Here is a 24,393-nt window from a genome sequence, read left to right as displayed (position 1 = left end):
CCGACTCCCTAAACCTCACCGACTCCCTAAACCTCTCCGAATCCCTAAACCTCTCGGACTCCCTAAACCTCTCCGACTCCCTAAACCTCTCCGACTCCTTAAACCTCTCCGACTCCCTAAACCTCTCCGACTCCCTAAACCTCTCCGACTCCCTAAACCTCTCCGACTCCCTAAACCTCTCCGACTCCCTAAACCCCTCCGAATCCCTAAACCTGTCCGACTCCCTAAACCACTCCGACTCCCTAAACCACTCCGACTCCCTAAACCTCTCCGACTCCCTAAACCACTCCGACTCCCTAAACCTCTCCGACTCCCTAAACCACTCCGACTCCCTAAACCACTCCGACTCCCTAAACCTCTCCGACTCCCTAAAACACTCCACCTCCCTAAATCTCTCCGACTCCCTAAACCTCTCCGACTCCCTAAACCACTCCGAATCCCTAAACCCCTCCGACCCCCTAAACCTCTCCGACTCCCTAAACCCCTCCGACTCCCTAAACCTCTCCGACTCCCTAAACCTCTCCTCCTCCCTAAACCACTCCGACTCCCTAAACCTCTCCGAATCCCTAAACCTCTCCGACTCCCTAAACCTCTCCGGCTCTCTAAAACACTCCACCTCCCTAAACCTCTCCGACTCCCTAAACCTCTCCGACTCCCTAAACCTCTCCGACTCCCTAAACCTCTCCGACTCCCTAACCCTCTCCGACTCCCTAAACCTCTCCGGCTCCCTAAACCTCTCCGACTCCCTAACCCTCTCCGACTCCCTAAACCTCTCCGACTCCCTAAATCTCTCCGACTCCCTAAACCACTCCGACTCCTTAAACCCCTCCGACTCCCTAAACCTCTCCGACTCCCTAAACCACTCCGACTCCCTAAACCCCTCCGACTCCCTAAACCTCTCCGACTCCCTAAACCTCTTCGACTCCCTAAACATCTCCGACTCCCTAAACCTCTCCGACTCCCTAAACCTCTCCGACTCCCTAAACCTCTCCGACTCCCTAAACCCCTCTGACTCCCTAAACCTCTCCGACTCCCTAAACCTCTCCGACTCCCTAAAACACTCCACCTCCCTAAACCTCTCCGACTCCCTAAACCCCTCCGACTCCCTAAACCTCTCCGACTCCCTAAACCTCTCCGAATCCCTAAACCCCTCCGACCCCCTAAACCTCTCCGACTCCCTAAACCCCTCCGACTCCCTAAACCTCTCCGACTCCCTAAACCTCTCCTCCTCCCTAAACCACTCCGACTCCCTAAACCACTCCGAATCCCTAAAGCTCTCCGACTCCCTAAACCTCTCCGGCTCCCTAAAACACTCCACCTCCCTAAACCTCTCCGACTCCCTGAACCTCTCCGACTCCCTAACCCTCTCCGACTCCCTAAACCTCTCCGGCTCCCTAAACCTCTCTGAACCCCTAAACCTCTCCGACTCCCTAAACCTCTCCGACTCCCTAAACCACTCCGACTCCTTAAACCCCTCCGACTCCCTAAACCTCTCCGACTCCCTAAACCCCTCCGACTCCCTAAACCTCTCCGACTCCCTAAACCTCTTCGACTCCCTAAACCTCTCCGACTCCCTAAACCTCTCCGACTCCCTAAACCTCTCTGACTCCCTAAACCTCTCCGACTCCCTAAACCTCTCCGACTCCCTAAACCTCTCCGACTCCCTAAACCTCTCCGACTCCCTAAACCTCTCCGACTCCCTAAACCTCTCCGACTCCCTAAACCTCTCCGACTCCCTAAACCTCTCCGACTCCCTAAACCTCTCCGACTCCCTAAACCTCTCCGACTCCCTAAACCTCTCCTTCTCCCTAAACCTCTCCGACTCCCTAAACCTCTCCGACTCCCTAAACCTCTCCTTCTCCCTAAACCTCTCCGACTCCCTAAACCTCTCCGACTCCCTAAACCTCTCCGACTCCCTAAACCTCTCCACCTCCCTAAACCTCTCCGACTCCCTAAACCTCTCCGACTCCCTAAACCTCTCCGACTCCCTAAACCTCTCCGACTCCCTAAACCTCTCCGACTCCCTAAACCTCTCCTTCTCCCTAAACCACTCCGACTCCCTAAACCTCTCCGACTCCCTAAACCTCTCCGCCTCCCTAAGCCTCTCTGACTCCCTAAGCCTCTCCGACTCCCTAAACCTCTCCACCTCCCTAAACCTCTCCGCTTCCCTAATCCTCTCCGACTCCCTAAACCTCTCCGACTCCCTGAACCTCTCCGCCTCCCTAAACCTCTCCGCCTCCCTAAACCCCTCCGACTCCCTAAACCTCTCCGACTCCCTAAACCTCTCCGACTCCCTAAACCACTCCGACTCCCTAAACCTCTCCTCTCCTAAACCTCTCCTCCTCCCTAAACCCCTCCGACTCCCTAAACCTCTCCGACTCCCTAAACCTCTCCGACTCCCTAAACCTCTCCGACTCCCTAAACCTCTCCGACTCCCTAAACCTCTCCGACTCCCTGAACCTCTCCGACTCCCTAAACCTCTCCGACTCCCTAAACCTCTCCGACTCCCTAAACCTCTCCGACTCCCTGAACCTCTCCGCCTCCCTAAACCCCTCCGACTCCCTAAACCCCTCCGACTCCCTAAACCTCTCCGACTCCCTAAACCACTCCGACTCCCTGAACCCCTCCTCCCTAAACCTCTCCTCTCCTAAACCTCTCCGACTCCCTAAACCCCTCCTCCCTAAACCTCTCCTCTCCTAAAGCTCTCCTCCTCCCTAAACCCCTCCGGCTCCCTAAACCTCTCCTCTCCTAAATTTCTCCTCCTCCCTAAACCTCTCCGGCTCCCTAAACCTCTCCTCCTCCCTAAACCTCTCCTCCTCCCTAAACCTCGCCGCCTCTCCACCTCCATTAAGACCTTTCTTAAAATTCTTTTCCATGACCCAGTTTTTTGGTCGCCCCTCCTAATACCTCCTTCTTTGCCTCAGCACCCTTTCCTTTTGATTACGCCTCTATGAAGCATCTCGGGACATTTCTCCTACATTACAGGCGCTCCATAAATGCAAGGTGTTGTTGCTGTGCGAACCAGGGTCACCAACTGTCTTGGAGCTATCATCACATGACCTCCCTCCTCCAAATGCCCCACCTGGTCAAACAGCCTCTTTCCTCATCTTCAATATTTTTTACAACTAATAAACAAAAGTTTTCAAAGAAAATGAGAAGAAAACACATTTGTTTAATTCCCCGATGAGTTTTCTCTCGGGTTTGCTGGCAGCAGTGTCCAGGAGATTACTTTTTAAATTCTGGGAGGGTTGGCCACCATAGTGTGAACCCCACTTTAATTTAAAACATACCGTTTAAATGTAAATCATTTCCAAAATCCTTTCCCTGGAAAAATGGTCAAAACAATCCGAAAATGTGAGTCAAAATGACGTCTGGTCATCCATGGAGCCACTTTCCTCTTCTGATGTGTGAACAATCTTTTGAACACAAGGTACTACAGAAAAGGTTATTGTTCGATTGTTTGTCTATAAGCATTGCTGGGATAAGCTAGCCCTGTGCAATAAACACAAGCCAGGCTCCAAATACAGCTTCACGGAGAACAAAGCCACAGTAAAACTCCACAGAGAGCCACACTGAGGTTCAATCATAACTACTAATTGGTGCACACACTAACATAATTTTGCACCGTACTTAGCCCTGTTCGACGAGCAATGAAACATAGATTATATAGACAGCGCTCAGAATAACCTTCAATAGAAAAATCACCAGACACATTGGTTGAACAGTTCCGCATTTATCAGTCAGCATGTGGTCACTCTGACCCACTGCGACGTACTTTATCATTAAATGATCAGCCTCCTGAATATAGGACTTCCTATTGAATCGGTTTTTGGCACAATTTCATCCCTTATCACTCAGGAAAGGATAAGAATATCCAGGACTATTCCACCAACGCCAAGAGTTTCTTTATTAATCGCTGTACTGTTTTGAAACTTCAATTAGTTTCACTGACCTAATTTAACAGATTGTCCTTGTGAACAGGTTGCCGAATCACTTTTCAATATTACATTAACTCCTAGTGGTGGTGTGATACCATTATATATTAAAATCTAGGCCTTCGCTATAATACAAATTGTCTGTCGTTAAATTACACCCTGTCTGTCATTATATTACAACCTGTCTGTCTCGATATTACACACTGTCTGTCGCTATATCACACCCTGTCTGTTGTTATATCAAACCCTGTCTGTCACTATATCACACCCTGTCTGTTGTTATATTACACCCTGTCTGTTGTTATATTACACCCTGTCTGTCACTATATCACACCCTGTCTGTTACTATATCACACCCTGTCTGTCACTATATCACACTCTGTCTGTCACTAGATCACCTGCTGTCTGTCGCTAAATCACACCCTGTCTGTCGTTATATTACACCCTGTCTGTCGCTATGTCACACCCTCTCTGTCACTATATCACAAAATGTCCCTATATCACACCCTGTCTGTCACTATATCACACCGTCTGTTGTTATATTACACCCTGTCTGTCACTATATCACACCCTGTCTGTCACTATATCACACCCTGTCTGTCCCTATATCACACCCTGTCTGTCGTTATATTACACGCTGTCTGTCACTATATCACACCCTGTCTGTCCCTATATTACACCCTGTCTGTCACTATATCACACTCTGTCTGTCACTATATCACATCCTGTCTGTCGCTATATCACACCCTGTCTGTTGTTATATTACACCCTGTCTGTCGTTATATTACATCCTGTCTGTCACAAGATCACGCCCTGTCTGTCACTATATCACACCCTGTCTGTCGCTATTTCACACCCTGTCTGTCGTTATATTACACACTGTCTGTCACAAGATCACACCCTGTCTTTCGCGATATTACACTCTGTCTGTCACTATATCACACCCTGTCTGTCACTATATCGCACCCTGTCTGTTGCTATATCACACCCTGCCTGTCACTATATCACACCCTGTCTGTCACTATATCACATGATGCCTGTCACTATATAACACCCTGAGTTAGAGATCGATGTAAGTGTGAGTCAGTGGTCAGTGTAAGTGTGAGTCAGAGATCGATGTAAGTGTGAGTCAGTGATCGATATAAGTGTGAGTCAGTGGTCGGTGTAAGTGTGAGTCAGAGATCGATATAAGTGTGAGTTAGTGATCAATGTAAGTGTGAGTTAGAGATGGATATAAGTTTGAGTCAGTGGTTGGTGTAAGTGTGTTTTAGAGATCGATGTAAGTGTGAGTCAGTGATCGATATAAGTGTGAGTCAGTGGTCGGTGTAAGTGTGAGTTAGAGATCGATATAAGTGTGAGTCACAGATCGATATAAGTGTGAATCAGTGGTTGGTGTAAGTGTGAGTCAGAGATCGATATAAGTGTGAGTCAGTGATCGCTTTAATTGTGAGTCAGAGCTCGATATAAGTGTGAGTCAGTGATCGATGTGTAAGTGTGAATTACAGATCGATGTAAGTGTGAGTCAGAGATCGAAATCAGTGTGAGTCAGAGATCGATCTAAGTGTGAGTTTGAGAGCGATGTAAGTGTGAGTCAGTGGCCAGTGAAAGTGAGTCAGAGATCGATGTAAGTATGAGTTAGAGATCGATGTAAGTGTGAGTCCGTGGTCGATATAAGTGTGAGTCAGTGGTCGATATAAGTGTGAGTCAGAGATCAATATAAGTGTGAGGCAGTGATCGATATAAGTGTGAGTCCATGGTCGATATAAGTGTGAGTCAGTGGTCGATATAAGTGTGAGTCAGAGATCAATATAAGTGTGAGTCAGTGATCGATATAAGTGTGAGTCAGTGGTCGGTGTAATTGTGAGTCAGAGATCGATATAAATGTGAGTCAGAGATCGATGGAAGTGTGAGTTTGAGAGCGATGTAAGTGTGAGTCAGAGATCAATATAAGTGTGATTCCATGGTCGATATAAGTGTGAGTCCGTGGTCGATATAAGTGTGAGTCAGTGGTCGATATAAGTGTGAGTCAGTGGTTGATATAAGTGTGAGTCAGTGATCAATATAAGTGTGAGTCCGTGGTCGATATAAGTGTGAGTCAGTGGTCGATATAAGTGTGAGTCAGAGATCAATATAAGTGTGAGTCAGTGATCGATATAAGTGTGAGTCAGTGGTCGGTGTAAGTGTGAGTCAGAGATCGATATAAGTGTGAGTCAGAGATCGATGGAAGTGTGAGTTTGAGAGCGATGTAAGTGTGAGTCAGAGATCAATATAAGTGTGATTCCGTGGTCGATATAAGTGTGAGTCTGTGGTCGATATAAGTGTGAGTCAGTGGTCGATATAAGTGTGAGTCAGAGATCAATATAAGTGTGAGTCAGTGATCGATATAAGTGTGAGTCCGTGGTCGATATAAGTGTGAGTCTGTGGTCGATATAAGTGTGAGTCAGAGATCAATATAAGTGTGAGTCAGTGATCGATATAAGTGTGAGTCGGTGATTGATATAAGTGTGAGTCAGTGGTCGGTGTAAGTGTGAGTTAGAGATCGGTATAAGTGTGAGTCAGAGATCGATATAAGTGTAAGTCAGTGGTTGGTGTAAGTGTGAGCCAGAGATCGGTGTAAGGGTGAGTCAGAGATCGATATAAGTGTGAGTCAGTGATCGCTTTTATTGTGAGTCAGAGATCGATATAAGTGTGAGTCAGTGATCAGTGTAAGTGTGAGTTACAGATCGATATAAGTGTGAGTCAGAGATTGATATAAGTGTGAGTTAGAGATCGAAATAAGTGTGAGTCAGTGATCAGTGTGTGAGTCAAGGTTGACATAAGTGAGTCAGAGATCAATATAAGTGTGTGTCAGTGATCAGTGTAAGTGTGAGTTACAGATCAATGTAAGTGTGAGTCAGTAATCAGTGTAAGTGTGAGTTACAGATCAATATAAGTGTGAGTCAGAGATCGATGTAAGTGTGAGTCAGAGATCGAAATAAGTGTGAGTCAGTGATCAGTGTAAGTGTGAGTCAAAATTGACATAAGTGTGAGTCAGAGATCGATATAAGTTTGAGTCAGAGATCGCTATAAGTGTGAGTCAGTAATCGCTTTAATTGTGAGTCAGAGATCTATATTAGTGTGAGTCAGTGATCAGTGTAAGTGTGAGTCAAGATTGACATAAGTGTGAGTCAGGGATCAATACAAGTGTGAGTTAGAGATCGATATAAGTGTGCGTCAGAGTTCGATGTAAGTGTGAGTCAGAGATCGAAATAAGTGTGAGTCAGTGAACGCTTTAATTGTGAGTCAGAGATCGATATAAGTGTGAGTCAGTGATCAGTGTAAGTGTGAGTCAAGATTGACATATGTGTGAGACAGAGATCGATACAAGTGTGAGTTAGAGATCGATATAAGTGTGCGTCTGAGTTCGATGTAAGTGTGAGTCAGAGTTCGATGTAAGTGTCAGTCAGAGATCAATATAAGTGTGGTCAGTGGTCACTTTAATTGTGAGTCAGAGATCAACATAAGTGTGAGTCAGAGATCAATATAAGTGTGAGTCAGAGATCGATGTAAGTGTGAGTCAGAGATCGATATAAGTGTGAGTCAGTGATTGAAATAAGTGTGAGTCAATGGTCAGTGTAAGTGTGAGTCAGAGATCGATATAAGTGTGAGTCAGTGGTCGATGTAAGTGTGAGTCAGAGATCGATATAAGTGTGAGTCAATGGTCGGTGTAAGTGTGAGTCAGAGATTGATGTAAGTGTGAGTCAAGATTGACATAAGTGTGAGTTAGAGATGGATATAAGTGAGTTAGAGATCGATATAAGTGTGCATCAGAGTTCGATGTAAGTGTGAGTCAGATATCGATGTAAATGTGAGTCAGAGTTCAATATAAGTGTGAGTCAGTGATCAATAAAAGTTTGAGTCAGAGATTGATATAAGTTTGAGTCAGAGATCAGTGTAAGTGTGATTCAGTGATCGATGTGTGTGTGAGTCAATGGTCGGTGTAAGTGTGAGTCAGAGGTCGATATAAATGTGAGTCAGTGGTTGGTGTAAGTGTGAGTTAGAGTTCGATATAAGTGTGAGTTAGAGATCGATATAAGTGTGAGTCAGAGATCGATATGCGTGAGTCAGTGGTTGGTGTAAGACTGAGTCAGAGATCGATGTAAGTGTGAGTCAAGATTGACATAAGTGTGAGTTAGAGATGGATATAAGTGAGTTAGAGATCGATATAAGTGTGCATCAGAGTTCAATGTAAGTGTGAGTCAGATATCGATGTAAATGTGAGTCAGAGATCAATATAAGTGTGAGTCAGTGATCAATAAAAGTGCGAGTCAGAGATTGATATAAGTTTGAGTCAGAGATCAGTGTAAGTGTGATTCAGTGATCGATGTGTGTGTGAGTCAATGGTCGGTGTAAGTGTGAGTCAGAGGTCGATATAAATGTGAGTCAGTGGTTGGTGTAAGTGTGAGTTAGAGTTCGATATAAGTGTGAGTTAGAGATCGATATAAGTGTGAGTCAGAGATCGATATGCGTGAGTCAGTGGTTGGTGTAAGACTGAATCAGAGATCGATGTAAGTGTGAGTCAAGATTGACATAAGTGTGAGTTAGAGATGGATATAAGTGAGTTAGAGATCGATATAAGTGTGCATCAGAGTTCAATGTAAGTGTGAGTCAGATATCGATGTAAATGTGAGTCAGAGATCAATATAAGTGTGAGTCAGTGATCAATAAAAGTGCGAGTCAGAGATTGATATAAGTTTGAGTCAGAGATCAGTGTAAGTGTGATTCAGTGATCGATGTGTATGTGAGTCAATGGTCGGTGTAAGTGTGAGTCAGAGATCGATATAAGTGTGAGTCAATGGTCGGTGTAAGTGTGAGTCAGTGATCGATATAAGTGTGAGTTAGAGATTGATGTAAGTGTGAGTCAGAGATCGATGTAAGTGTGAGTCAGTGGTCGATGTAAGTGTGAGTTAGAGTTCGATATAAGTGTGAGTTAGAGATCGATATAAGTGTGAGTCAGAGATCGATATGTGTGAGTCAGTGGTTGGTGTAAGACTAAGTCAGAGATCGGTGTAAGTGTGAGTTAGTGATCAATGTAAGCGTGAGTCAGAGATCGATATAAGTGTGAGTCAGTGGTCGGTGTAAGTGTGAGTCAGTGATCAATATAAGTGTGAGTCAGAGATCGATATAAGTGTGAGTCAGAGATCAATATAAGTGTGAGTCAGAGGTCAATATAAGTGTGAGTCCGTGATCGATATAAGTGTGAGTCAATGGTCAGTGTAAGTGTGAGTCAGAGATCGATATAAGTGTGAGTCAGAGATCGATGTAAGTGTGAGTCAGAGATCAGTGTAAGTGTCAGTCAGTGATCGATGTGTATGTGAGTCAGTGGTCGGTGTAAGTGTGAATCAGAGATTGATATGTGTGAGTCAGTGGTTGATATAACTGTGAGTTAGAGATTGATATAAGTGTGAGTCAGAGATCGATATAAGTGTGAGTCAGAGGTCGATATAAGTGTGAGTCAGTGGTTGGTGTAAGTGTGAATCAGAGATCGATATGTGTGAGTCGGTGGTTGATATAAGCGTGAATCAGAGATCGATATAAGTGTGAGTCAGTGGTTGATATAAGTGTAGGTTAGAGATTGATATAAGTGTGAGTCAGAGATCGATATAAGTGTGAGTCAGAGATCGATATAAGTGTGAGTCAGTGGTCAGTGTAAGTGTGAGTCAGAGATTGATATGTGTGAGTCAGTGGTTGATATAAGCGTGAATCAGAGATCGATATAAGTGTGAGTCAGTGGTTGATATAAGTGTGAGTCAGTGGTTGATATAAGTGTGAGTTAGAGATCGATATAAGTGTGAATCAGAGATCGATATGTGTGAGTCAGTGGTTGATATAAGTGTGAGTTAGAGATCGATATAAGTGTGAGTCAGAGATCGATATAAGTGTGAGTCAGAGATCAGTGTAAGTGTGAGTCAGTGATCGATGTGTATGTGAGTCAGTGGTCGGTGTAAGTGTGAATCAGAGATCGATATGTGTGAGTCAGTGGTTGGTATAAGCGTGAATCAGTGATCGATATAATTGTGAGTCAGTGGTTGATATAAGTGTGAGTTAGAAATCGATATAAGTGTGAGTCAGAGATCGATATAAGTGTGAGTCAGAGATCGATATAATTTGAGTCAGTGGTCGGTGTAAGTGTGAGTCAGAGATTGATATAAGTGTGAGTCAGTGGTTGCTATAAGTGTGAGTTAGAGATCAATATAAGTGAGAGTCAGAGATTGATATAAGTGTGAGTCAGAGATTGATATAAGTGTGAGTCAGTGGTCGGTGTAAGTGTGAGTCAGAGATTGATATAAGTGTGAGTCAGTGGTTGATATAAGTGTGAGTTAGAGATCGATATAAGTTTGAGTCAGAGATTGATATAAGTGTGAGTCAGAGATCAGTGTAAGTGTGAGTCAGTGATCGATATAAGTGTGAGTCAGTGATCGATATAAGTGTGAGTCAGTGGTAGATATAAGTGTGAGTCAGAGATCAATATAAGTGTGATTTAGAGATCGATATAAGTGTGAGTCAGTGATCGATATAAGTGTGAGTCAGTGTTCAGTGTAAGTGTGAGTTAGAGATTGATATAAGTGTGAGTCAGAGATTGATATAAGTGTGAGTCAGAGATCAGTGCAAGTGTGAGTTAGTGATCGATGTAAGTGTGAGTCAGTAATCGATGTAAGTGTGAGTCGGTGGTTGATATAAGTGTGAGTTAGAGATCGATATAAGTGTGAGTCAGAGATTGATATAAGTGTGAGTCAGAGATCAGTGTAAATGTGAGTTAGTGATCGATGTAAGTGTGAGTCAGTGATCGATATAAGTGTGAGTCAGAGATCGATATAAGTGTGAGTTAGAGATCGATATAAGTGTGAGTCAGTGGTCGATATAAGTGTGAGTTAGAGATCGATATAAGTGTGAGTTAGAGATCGATATAAGTGTGAGTTAGAGATCGATATAAGTGTGAGTTAGAGATTGATATAAGTGTGAGTCAGTGGTCGATATAAGTGTGAGTTAGATATCGATATAAGTGTGAGTCAGTGATCGATATAAGTGTGAGTTAGAGATCGATATAAGTGTGAGTTAGAGGTCGATATAAGTGTGAGTTAGAGATCGATATAAGTGTGAGTCAGTGATCGATATAAGTGTGAGTCAGTGTTCAGTGTAAGTGTGAGTTAGAGATCGATATGTGTGAATCAGAGATCGATGTAAGTGTGAGTCAGTGGTCGGTGTAAGTGTGAGTCAGAGATCGATATAAGTGTGAGTCAAAGATCGATATAAGTGTGAGTCAGTGATCGATATAAGTGTGAGTTAGAGATCGATATAAGTGTGAGTTAGAGGTCGATATAAGTGTGAGTTAGAGATCGATATAAGTGTGAGTCAGTGATCGATATAAGTGTGAGTTAGAGATTGATATAAGTGTGAGTCAGTGATCGATATAAGTGTGAGTTAGAGATCGATATAAGTGTGAGTTAGAGGTCGATATAAGTGTGAGTTAGAGATCGATATAAGTGTGAGTCAGTGATCGATATAAGTGTGAGTCAGTGTTCAGTGTAAGTGTGAGTTAGAGATCGATATAAGTGTGAGTCAGTGATCGATATAAGTGTGAGTCAGTGTTCAGTGTAGGTGTGAGTTAGAGATCGATATCAGAGTGAGTCAAAGATCGATATAAGTGTGAGTCAGTGATCGGTGTAAGTGTAAGTTAGAGATCGATATAAGTGTGAGTCAGAGTTCGATATAAGTGTGAGTCAGTGGTCGGTGTAAGTGTGAGTCAGATATCAATATAAGTGTGAGTTAGAGATCGATATAAGTGTGAGTCAGTGGTCGATATAAGTGTGAGTTAGAGATCGATATAAGTGTGAGTTAGAGATCGATATAAGTGTGAGTTAGAGATTGATATAAGTGTGAGTTAGAGATTGATATAAGTGTGAGTCAGTGGTCAATATAAGTGTGAGTTAGAGATCGATATAAGTGTGAGTTAGAGGTCGATATATGTGTGAGTTAGAGATCAATATAAGTGTGAGTCAGTGATCGATATAAGTGTGAGTCAGTGTTCAGTGTAAGTGTGAGTTAGAGATCGATATAAGTGTGAGTCAGAGATCGATATAAGTGTGAGTCAGTGGTCGGTGTAAGTGTGAGTCAGAGATCGATATAAGTGTGAGTCAAAGATCGATATAAGTGTGAGTCAGTGATCGATATAAGTGTGAGTTAGAGATCGATATAAGTGTGAGTTAGAGGTCGATATAAGTGTGAGTTAGAGATCGATATAAGTGTGAGTCAGTGATCGATATAAGTGTGAGTTAGAGATCGATATAAGTGTGAGTTAGAGGTCGATATAAGTGTGAGTTAGAGATCGATATAAGTGTGAGTCAGTGATCGATATAAGTGTGAGTCAGTGTTCAGTGTAAGTGTGAGTTAGAGTTCGATATAAGTGTGAGTCAGTGATCGATATAAGTGTGAGTCAGTGTTCAGTGTAGGTGTGAGTTAGAGATCGATATCAGAGTGAGTCAAAGATCGATATAAGTGTGAGTCAGTGATCGGTGTAAGTGTAAGTTAGAGATCGATATAAGTGTGAGTCAGAGTTCGATATAAGTGTGAGTCAGTGGTCGGTGTAAGTGTGAGTCAGAGATCAATATAAGTGTGAGTTAGAGATCGATATAAGTGTGAGTCAGTGGTCGATATAAGTGTGAGTTAGAGATCGATATAAGTGTGAGTTAGAGATCGATATAAGTGTGAGTTAGAGATTGATATAAGTGTGAGTCAGTGGTCGATATAAGTGTGAGTCAGTGATCGATATAAGTGTGAGTTAGAGATCGATATAAGTGTGAGTTAGAGGTCGATATAAGTGTGAGTTAGAGAGCGATATAAGTGTGACTCAGTGGTCGGTGTAAGTGTGAGTCAGTGATCAATATAAGTGTGTGTTAGAGATCGATATAAGTGTGAGTCAGAGATTGATATAAGTGTGAATCAGAGATTGATATAAGTGTGAGTCAGTGGTCGGTGTAAGTGTGAGTCAGAGATCAGTGTAAGTGTGAGTTAGGGATTGATGTAAGTGTGAGTCAGAGATCAGTGTAAGTGTGAGTTAGGGATTGATGTAAGTGTGAGTCAGTGATCGATATAAGTGTGAGTCAGTTGTCGGTGTAAGTGTGAGTCAGAGATCAATATAAGTGTGAGTTAGAGATCGATATAAGTGTGAGTTAGTGTTCGGTGTAAGTGTGAGTTAGAGATCGATATAAGTGTGAGTCAGTGATCGATATAAGTGTGAGTAAGTGGTCGGTGTAAGTGTGAGTTAGAGATCGATATCAGAGTGAGTCAAAGATCGATATAAGTGTGAGTCAGTGGCCGTTGTAAGTGTGAGTCAGTGGTTGGTGTAAGTGTGTTAGAGATCGATATAAGTGTGAGTCAGCGATTGATGTAAGTGTGAGTCAGTGGTCAGTGTAAGTGTGAGTAAGTGATCAATATAAGTGTGAGTCAGAGATCGATATTAGTGTGAGTCAGTAGTCGGTGTAAGTGTGAGTCAGAGATCGATATAAGTGTGAGTCAGTAGTCGGTGTAAGTGTGAGTTAGAGATCGATATAAGTGTGAGTTCGAGATCGATATAAGTGTGAGTCAGTGATCGGTGTAAGTTTTAAGTTAGAGATCGATATAAGTGTGAGTCAGAGATCGATATAAGTGTGAGTCAGTAGTCGGTGTAAGTGTGAGTCAGAGATCGATATAAGTGTGAGTCAGTAGTCAGTGTAAGTGTGAGTTAGAGATCGATATAAGTGTGAGTCAGAGATCGATATAAGTGTGAGTCAGTGGTCGGTGTAAGTGTGAGTCAGAGATCGATATAAGTGTGAGTCAAAGATCGATATAAGTGTGAGTCAGTGATCGATATAAGTGTGAGTTAGAGATCGATATAAGTGTGAGTTAGAGGTCGATATAAGTGTGAGTTAGAGATCGATATAAGTGTGAGTCAGTGATCGATATAAGTGTGAGTTAGAGATCGATATAAGTGTGAGTTAGAGGTCGATATAAGTGTGAGTTAGAGATCGATATAAGTGTGAGTCAGTGATCGATATAAGTGTGAGTCAGTGTTCAGTGTAAGTGTGAGTTAGAGATCGATATAAGTGTGAGTCAGTGATCGATATAAGTGTGAGTCAGTGTTCAGTGCAGGTGTGAGTTAGAGATCGATATCAGAGTGAGTCAAAGATCGATATAAGTGTGAGTTAGAGATCGATATAAGTGTGAGTCAAAGATTGATATAAGTGTGAGTCAGTGATCGATATAAGTGTGAGTTAGAGATCGATATAAGTGTGAGTTAGAGGTCGATATAAGTGTGAGTTAGAGATCGATATAAGTGTGAGTCAGTGATCGATATAAGTGTGAGTTAGAGATCGATATAAGTGTGAGTTAGAGGTCGATATAAGTGTGAGTTAGAGATCGATGTAAGTGTGAGTCAGTGATCGATATAAGTGTGAGTCAGTGTTCAGTGTAAGTGTGAGTTAGAGATCGATATAAGTGTGAGTCAGTGATCGATATAAGTGTGAGTCAGTGTTCAGTGTAGGTGTGAGTTAGAGATCGATATCAGAGTGAGTCAAAGATCGATATAAGTGTGAGTCAGTGATCGGTGTAAGTGTAAGTTAGAGATCGATTTAAGTGTGAGTCAGAGTTCGATATAAGTGTGAGTCAGTGGTCGGTGTAAGTGTGAGTCAGAGATAAATATAAGTGTGAGTTAGAGATCGATATAAGTGTGAGTCAGTGGTCGATATAAGTGTGAGTTAGAGATCGATATAAGTGTGAGTTAGAGATCGATATAAGTGTGAGTTAGAGATTGATATAAGTGTGAGTTAGAGATTGATATAAGTGTGAGTCAGTGGTCAATATAAGTGTGAGTTAGAGATCGATATAAGTGTGAGTTAGAGGTCGATATATGTGTGAGTTAGAGATCAATATAAGTGTGAGTCAGTGATCGATATAAGTGTGAGTCAGTGTTCAGTGTAAGTGTGAGTTAGAGATCGATATAAGTGTGAGTCAGAGATCGATATAAGTGTGAGTCAGTGGTCGGTGTAAGTGTGAGTCAGAGATCGATATAAGTGTGAGTCAAAGATCGATATAAGTGTGAGTCAGTGATCGATATAAGTGTGAGTTAGAGATCGATATAAGTGTGAGTTAGAGGTCGATATAAGTGTGAGTTAGAGATCGATATAAGTGTGAGTCAGTGATCGATATAAGTGTGAGTTAGAGATCGATATAAGTGTGAGTTAGAGGTCGATATAAGTGTGAGTTAGAGATCGATATAAGTGTGAGTCAGTGATCGATATAAGTGTGAGTCAGTGTTCAGTGTAAGTGTGAGTTAGAGTTCGATATAAGTGTGAGTCAGTGATCGATATAAGTGTGAGTCAGTGTTCAGTGTAGGTGTGAGTTAGAGATCGATATCAGAGTGAGTCAAAGATCGATATAAGTGTGAGTCAGTGATCGGTGTAAGTGTAAGTTAGAGATCGATATAAGTGTGAGTCAGAGTTCGATATAAGTGTGAGTCAGTGGTCGGTGTAAGTGTGAGTCAGAGATCAATATAAGTGTGAGTTAGAGATCGATATAAGTGTGAGTCAGTGGTCGATATAAGTGTGAGTTAGAGATCGATATAAGTGTGAGTTAGAGATCGATATAAGTGTGAGTTAGAGATTGATATAAGTGTGAGTCAGTGGTCGATATAAGTGTGAGTCAGTGATCGATATAAGTGTGAGTTAGAGATCGATATAAGTGTGAGTTAGAGGTCGATATAAGTGTGAGTTAGAGAGCGATATAAGTGTGACTCAGTGGTCGGTGTAAGTGTGAGTCAGTGATCAATATAAGTGTGTGTTAGAGATCGATATAAGTGTGAGTCAGAGATTGATATAAGTGTGAATCAGAGATTGATATAAGTGTGAGTCAGTGGTCGGTGTAAGTGTGAGTCAGAGATCAGTGTAAGTGTGAGTTAGGGATTGATGTAAGTGTGAGTCAGAGATCAGTGTAAGTGTGAGTTAGGGATTGATGTAAGTGTGAGTCAGTGATCGATATAAGTGTGAGTCAGTTGTCGGTGTAAGTGTGAGTCAGAGATCAATATAAGTGTGAGTTAGAGATCGATATAAGTGTGAGTTAGTGTTCGGTGTAAGTGTGAGTTAGAGATCGATATAAGTGTGAGTCAGTGATCGATATAAGTGTGAGTAAGTGGTCGGTGTAAGTGTGAGTTAGAGATCGATATCAGAGTGAGTCAAAGATCGATATAAGTGTGAGTCAGTGGCCGTTGTAAGTGTGAGTCAGTGGTTGGTGTAAGTGTGTTAGAGATCGATATAAGTGTGAGTCAGCGATTGATGTAAGTGTGAGTCAGTGGTCAGTGTAAGTGTGAGTAAGTGATCAATATAAGTGTGAGTCAGAGATCGATATTAGTGTGAGTCAGTAGTCGGTGTAAGTGTGAGTCAGAGATCGATATAAGTGTGAGTCAGTAGTCGGTGTAAGTGTGAGTTAGAGATCGATATAAGTGTGAGTTCGAGATCGATATAAGTGTGAGTCAGTGATCGGTGTAAGTTTTAAGTTAGAGATCGATATAAGTGTGAGTCAGAGATCGATATAAGTGTGAGTCAGTAGTCGGTGTAAGTGTGAGTCAGAGATCGATATAAGTGTGAGTCAGTAGTCAGTGTAAGTGTGAGTTAGAGATCGATATAAGTGTGAGTCAGAGATCGATATAAGTGTGAGTCAGTGGTCGGTGTAAGTGTGAGTCAGAGATCGATATAAGTGTGAGTCAAAGATCGATATAAGTGTGAGTCAGTGATCGATATAAGTGTGAGTTAGAGATCGATATAAGTGTGAGTTAGAGGTCGATATAAGTGTGAGTTAGAGATCGATATAAGTGTGAGTCAGTGATCGATATAAGTGTGAGTTAGAGATCGATATAAGTGTGAGTTAGAGGTCGATATAAGTGTGAGTTAGAGATCGATATAAGTGTGAGTCAGTGATCGATATAAGTGTGAGTCAGTGTTCAGTGTAAGTGTGAGTTAGAGATCGATATAAGTGTGAGTCAGTGATCGATATAAGTGTGAGTCAGTGTTCAGTGCAGGTGTGAGTTAGAGATCGATATCAGAGTGAGTCAAAGATCGATATAAGTGTGAGTTAGAGATCGATATAAGTGTGAGTCAAAGATTGATATAAGTGTGAGTCAGTGATCGATATAAGTGTGAGTTAGAGATCGATATAAGTGTGAGTTAGAGGTCGATATAAGTGTGAGTTAGAGATCGATATAAGTGTGAGTCAGTGATCGATATAAGTGTGAGTTAGAGATCGATATAAGTGTGAGTTAGAGGTCGATATAAGTGTGAGTTAGAGATCGATGTAAGTGTGAGTCAGTGATCGATATAAGTGTGAGTCAGTGTTCAGTGTAAGTGTGAGTTAGAGATCGATATAAGTGTGAGTCAGTGATCGATATAAGTGTGAGTCAGTGTTCAGTGTAGGTGTGAGTTAGAGATCGATATCAGAGTGAGTCAAAGATCGATATAAGTGTGAGTCAGTGATCGGTGTAAGTGTAAGTTAGAGATCGATTTAAGTGTGAGTCAGAGTTCGATATAAGTGTGAGTCAGTGGTCGGTGTAAGTGTGAGTCAGAGATAAATATAAGTGTGAGTTAGAGATCGATATAAGTGTGAGTCAGTGGTCGATATAAGTGTGAGTTAGAGATCGATATAAGTGTGAGTTAGAGATCGATATAAGTGTGAGTTAGAGATTGATATAAGTGTGAGTTAGAGATCGATATAAGTGTGAGTCAGTGGTCGATATAAGTGTGAGTTAGAGATCGATATAAGTGTGAGTCAGTGGTCGGTGTAAGTGTGAGTCAGAGATCAGTGTAAGTGTGAGTTAGGGATTGATGTAAGTGTGAGTCAGAGATCAGTGTAAGTGTGAGTTAGGGATTGATGTAAGTGTGAGTCAGAGATCAGTGTAAGTGTGAGTTAGGGATTGATGTAAGTGTGAGTCAGTGATCGATATAAGTGTGAGTCAGTTGTCGGTGTAAGTGTGAGTCAGAGATCGATATAAGTGTGAGTTAGTGTTCGGTGTAAGTGTGAGTTAGAGATCGATATAAGTGTGAGTCAGTGATCGATATAAGTGTGAGTAAGTGGTCGGTGTAAGTGTGAGTTAGAGATCGATATCAGAGTGAGTCAAAGATCGATATAAGTGTGAGTCAGTGGCCGTTGTAAGTGTGAGTCAGTGGTTGGTGTAAGTGTGTTAGAGATCGATATAAGTGTGAGTCAGCGATTGATGTAAGTGTGAGTCAGTGGTCAGTGTAAGTGTGAGTAAGTGATCAATATAAGTGTGAGTCAGAGATCGATATTAGTGTGAGTCAGTAGTCGGTGTAAGTGTGAGTCAGAGATCGATATAAGTGTGAGTCAGTAGTCGGTGTAAGTGTGAGTTAGAGATCGATATAAGTGTGAGTTAGAGATCGATATAAGTGTGAGTCAGTGATCGGTGTAAGTGTAAGTTAGAGATCGATATAAGTGTGAGTCAGAGATCGATATAAGTGTGAGTCAGTAGTCGGTGTAAGTGTGAGTCAGAGATCGATATAAGTGTGAGTCAGTAGTCAGTGTAAGTGTGAGTTAGAGATCGATATAAGTGTGAGTCAGTGGTCGATATAAGTGTGAGTCAGTGATCGATATAAGTGTGAATCAGTGATCGATATCAACCAGCATGCTTTTGGGAAGCTGGGAACAGTGCTGATGGGGAAAAAGCTTGTTTTAAAATTAAAACCTGATCAGTGGCAAAACAGCGAAACCAGACGGTGCGATCAAGAAGGAAGAAAGACATTGCTAGCTGAAGGAGAGGTCTGTGTAAACAATGAGGGATTAGGCCTCGACGAGATAACACAGAACTCAATGGGCCTCTTCAATAAACAATCCTTATCCGAAAGTTTGCCAGCTACACGATTGAGATTTGTGTGAGCTATCCAGCCAATCAACTGTTACTGTGATCTTCACATAATGGAAATTTACAGAAAAGGAGGTTTAAGATCGTGCAGGCTTTAACTTTAAGTTTTAAACAAAAACTGCGATATATTATTGGTTATCATGATCTAAGGCTATCATCGATAGGTCAGTGAGGCCTTGGCGATGTAGCATCCTGTCCACCATTGAAAGGAAAGGATACTGCAGTCGAGGGGTCGGAAGGGGAGAGCTGCAATCAACAGGAGCTGGCTACTTCGGGGTGATTGTATGACCATTTACTTAGAACATATTTGGGCATTGTACTGCTAGAGCATCTTTATTGCTAAGAGTAGAGTAGGAAGGGCATTGTATTGCCATTTAAATATATAAGTGTTTTTGTTTTCTTTTCTCTCTTCTTCCTTTCCTTTAATAAATGACCTTATTTAACTTAAGAGCTTTTGGGTGATTCATTAATTATTTCCCTTGTAATTCGCAGGTTAAAACGAACTACAAGCCTGAGATTAGGACATCGAAGCTTACAGGTTCAATCAAGATTAGACCTTGTAGTTTTCTAAAATGCATAGTAATGTACAAGAACAGCAACTTGTAGTTATATAGCACCATTATCAAGTAAAACATCCCAAGGTTTGATCCAAAATTTGACACCTAGCCACATAAGCAGGTATTAGAGCAGATGATCAAAGGGTTGGTCAAAGAGGTAGGTTTTAAGGAGCATCCTCACAGCGCCGGGGACCCGGGTTCGAATCCGGCTCGGGTGACTGTCTGTGTGGAGTTTGCACATTCTCCCCGTGTTTGCGTGGGTTTCCTCCGGGTGCTCCGGTTTCCTCCCACAGTCCAAAAGATGTGCGGGTTAGGTTGATTGGCTATGATAAATTGAACCTTAGTGTTAGGGGGATTAAATATGTGGGGTTATGGGGATAGGGTGGGATATGTGTTGGTGTAGGGGTTACGGGGATCGGGTGGGATATGTGTCGGTGCGAGCTCGATGGGCCAAAATGGCCTCTATCTGCACTGTGGGGTTTCTGTGATTCTGTGATTCTGTGAGAAGAGAGAGGTGGAGAGGCGGAGAGGTTTAGGGAGGGAATTCCAGAGCTTAGGACCTCGGCAGCTGAAGGCACGGCCACCAATGGTGGAGCGATTGAAATCAGGGATGAATTAGGGAGTGCAGATATCAGCGGGGGCGGGGGTGCGGGGTGGGATGGGGGGTGGTTGTAGGGCTGAAAGAGATTACAGAGATGCGAGGGGGCGAGGCCATGAAGGGATTTGAAAACAGGGATGAGAATTTTAAAATCGAGGCGTTGCTTAACCAGAAGCCAATGTAGGTGATGGGTGGCCTCATCCCTGGTACTATTACCAACCTGTCCCCGCCACACAGTACAGCTCCCCGATTATCAAAATCCATGACGAGGCCTTGGACAACGTGGACCACTTTCCATACCTCGGGAGCCTACTGTCAACAAGGGCAGACGTCGATGACGAAGTCGAACACCGCCTTCAGTGTGCCTGTGCAGCCTTCGGTCGCTTGAGGAAGAGAGTGTTTGAAGACCAGGACCTCAAACCCAGCACCAAGCTCATGGTCTACAGAGCAGTAGTGATACCCACCCTCCTGTATGCTTCAGAGACATGGACCATGTACAGCAGGCACCTCAAAGCACTGGAGAGGTACCAACAACGCTGCCTCCGCAAGATCATGCAAATCCATTGGCAGGATAGGCGCACCAATGTCAGTGTTCTCGTTCAGGCCAACATCCCCAGCATCGAAGCTTTGACCACGCTTGATCAGCTCCAATGGATGGGCCACATCGTCCACATGCCCGATACGAGACTCCCCAAAAAAGCGCTGTACTCAGAGCTCCAACACGGCAAGAGAGCCCCAGGTGGACAGAGGAAACGCTTCAAGGACACCCTCCTTGAAAAAGTGCAACATCCCCACTGACACCTGGGAAACCCTGGCCCAAGACCGCACAAAGTGGAGGAGAAGCATCCGGGAAGGTGCCGAACACCTCGAGTCTCTTCGCCGGGAGCAAGCGGAAGCCAAGCGCAAACAGCGGAAGGAGCGCTCGTCAACCCAAGCACCCCACCCACCCGCCCCTTCAACCACCGTCTGCCCCACCTGTGACAGAGACTGTAGGTCCCGCATTGGACTCATCAGTCACCTGAGAACTCATTTTTAATGTGGAAGCAAGTCATCCTCGGTTCCAAGGGACTGCCTAAGAAGAAGTAGATGGGTGAATGGGACTTGGTGCGAGTTAGTACATGGGTGGCAGAGTTTTGAATGAGCTCAAGTTTACAATGCAGTTCTGAAGGTGTGCAAGAGAATGCAGTGATGTTGAACTTACAGGAAGTATTTGGTTGCTTCATGAAGAGGCACAGAATTAGTTGTCAGCTTTAGCTCAGTGGGTACTGTTGCCTCTGTGACCTTGTCTGCCCTCTCAGGTGGATGTAAAAGATCCCACAGCACTATTTGAAGAGCAGGGGAGTTCTCTCTGGTGTCCTGGCCAATATTTATCCCTCAATCAACATCACTAAAACAGATTATCTGGTCATTATCACATTGCTGTTTGTAGGAGCTTGCTGTGCTAAATTAGGTGCCATGTTTCTGACATTACAACAGTGACTACATTTCAAAACGACTTCAAAGTCTTTAAAACTCTTTGGGATGTCCTGAAGCTATGAAAGGTGCTATAGAAATGCAAGTCCTTTCTTTCTTATCAGATACACAATCTTGTGATTTTTTTTTGGAGCCATCTTTGTTCACATTTTTAAAGCCAACCATGTCCCCTTCACAGGTTTACTTGGAATGCTGAAGGTTAATTTTTGGTTTAGACAATCTTCAAAGAAATTTGCTTATCACCCCGCTTGAATCTTCAAAAAGAGATAAGTGGCAACAGGAGGAGCCAGCAGTTGAATTTTGTGTTTATTAAGGTAACGGGGGTACTGAGGAAAGCAACACTTTTTATATTTGAGCATCCAGAGACAGCATCAAACATTCTCCAGTCAGGCACAGCGGAGGCCTGGTGCAGAACAAAGCTCCATCAACTCTGCCTCGACAATGTGCCTTTTAAATATTCATTGCGATGCTGGCTCTAGCTGACAGCCAATGATGGTGGAGAGTCCAATGTACAGTGTAGTCCCTCAACACTTGAAAAGGTGTGGATGATTTGCTTTCCATAATCTTGCGATAAAGGGTGTTGATCACCAGATACTTGAACCTTGAGGTCTCAGCGAGATTTTCCAGGTAACAGGGTTCTCTTAATGAGTTGTAGAACCAGCTAGCTTTACCTCTTACCTCTGGCTCTTTTGTCAATTACCTTAAACTTATGTCCTCTGGTTACCGACCCTCCAGCCAGTGGAAGCAATCTCTCCTTATTTACTCTGTAAAAACCTTTCATGATTTTAAACGCCTCTATTAAATCTCCCTTAATGTTCTCTGCTCTAAAGAGACCAACCCCAGCTTCTCTAGTCTCTCAACATAACTGAAGCCTCTCATCCCTGGTACTATTCTAGTAAATCTCATCTGAACCCTCTCCAAGGCTTTGATATCCTTCCGAAAGTGCGATGCCCTGAATTGGACGCAGTACTCCAGCTGAGGCCTAACAAGTGATTTAAAAGGTTTAGCATAACTTCCTTGCTTTTCTACTCTAGGCCTCTATTAATAAAGCCCAGGATCCCATATGCTTTTTTAACAGCCTTCTCAACTTGTCATAGAGTCATAGAGTCATAGAGTGATACAGCACGGATAGAGGCCCTTCGGCCCATCGTGTCCGCGCCAGCCATCAAGCCCTGTCTAATCTAATCCCATATTCCAGCATTTGGCCCGTAGCCTTGTATGCTATGGCATTTCAAGTGCTCATCCAAATGCTTCTTAAATGTTGTGAGGGTTTCTGCCTCCACAACCCTTTCAGGCAGTGAGTTCCAGACTCCAACCACCCTCTGGGTGAAAAAGTTCTTTCTCAAATCCCCTCTAAACCTCCCGCCTTTTACCTTGAATCTATGCCCCCTAGTTATTGACCCCTCTACTAAGGGAAAAAGCTCCTCAGCATCCATCCTATCTATGCCCCTCAGCCTCCTCTGCTCCAAGGAAAACAAACCCAATCTGCCCAGTCTCTCTTCATAGCTGAAGCGCTCCAGCCCTGGTAACATCCTGGTGAACCTCCTCTGCACCCTCTCTAACGCAATCACATCCTTCCTGTAGTGTGGCGACCAGAACTGCACACAGTATTCCAGCTGTGGCCTAACCAGTGTTTTATACAGCTCCATCATAACCTCCTTGCTCTTATATTCAATGCCTTGGCTAATGAAGGCAAGTATCCCATATGCCTTTTTTACCACCTTATCCACCTGTTCCGCCGCCTTCAGGGATCTGTGTACTTGCACACCCAGATCCCTCTGACCCTCAGTCTTGCCTAGGGTCTTTCCATTCATTGTGTATTCCCTTGCCTTGTTAGTCCCCCCAAAGTGCATCACCTCGCACTTTTCCGGGTTAAATTCCATTTGCCACTGTTCCGCCCATCTGACCAACCCATCTATATCGTCCTGCAGACTGAGGCTACCCTCCTCGCTATTTACCACCCTACCAATTTTTGTATCATCCGCGAACTTACTGATCATACCCTTTACATTCATATCCAAGTCATTAATGTAGACCACAAACAGCAAGGGACCCAGCACCGATCCCTGTGGTACCCCACTGGCCACAGGCTTCCAGTCACAAAAACAACCTTCGACCATCACCCTCTGCCTTCTGCCACTAAGCCAGTTTTGTATCCAATGTGCCAAGGCACCCTGGATTCCATGGGCTCTTACCTTCTTGACCAGCCTCCTGTGCGGGACTTTATCGAAGGCCTTACTGAAATCCATGTATACCACATCCACTGCGTTACCCTCATCCACACACCTAGTCACCCCCTCAAAAAATTCAATCAAATTAGTCAGACATGATCTTCCCTTGACAAAGCCATGTTGACTATCCCTGATTAATCCTTGCCTCTCCAAGTGGAGACAAATTTTGTCCCTCAGGACTTTTTCCAATAATTTTCCTACCACTGATGTTAGGCTCACTGGCCTGTAGTTCCCCGGTTTTTCCCTACTACCCTTCTTGAATAATGGTATTACATTAGCGGTTCTCCAGTCCTCTGGCACATCCCCTGTGGCCAGAGAGGTCCTGAATATATGTGTTAGAGCCCCCGCAATCTCCTCCTTTGCCTCACACAGCAGCCTGGGATACATTTCATCCGGGCCTGGGGATTTATCCATTTTTAGGCCAGCTAAAACCGCCAATACCTCCTCCCTCTCGATGTTAATATGTTCGAGCATATCACAGTCCCCCCGCCCTATTTCTATGTCTGCCACCTTCCTGCCACCTTCAAAGATTTCTGTACATAAATTCCTAGGTCTCTCTGTTCCTGCACCCCCTTTCAAATTGTATCATTTAGCTTATATTGCCTCTCCTCATTCTTCCTTCCAAAATGCAATGCTTCACAATTCTCTGTGTTAAATTGCA

This window comes from Somniosus microcephalus, chromosome 32 (assembly GCF_052327205.1).
Source record: "Somniosus microcephalus isolate GS21.2 chromosome 32, FLI_Smic_1.0, whole genome shotgun sequence".
Taxonomy (NCBI): Eukaryota; Metazoa; Chordata; class Chondrichthyes; order Squaliformes; family Somniosidae; genus Somniosus; species Somniosus microcephalus.
Note: the sequence above shows the minus strand (reverse complement) of the source record.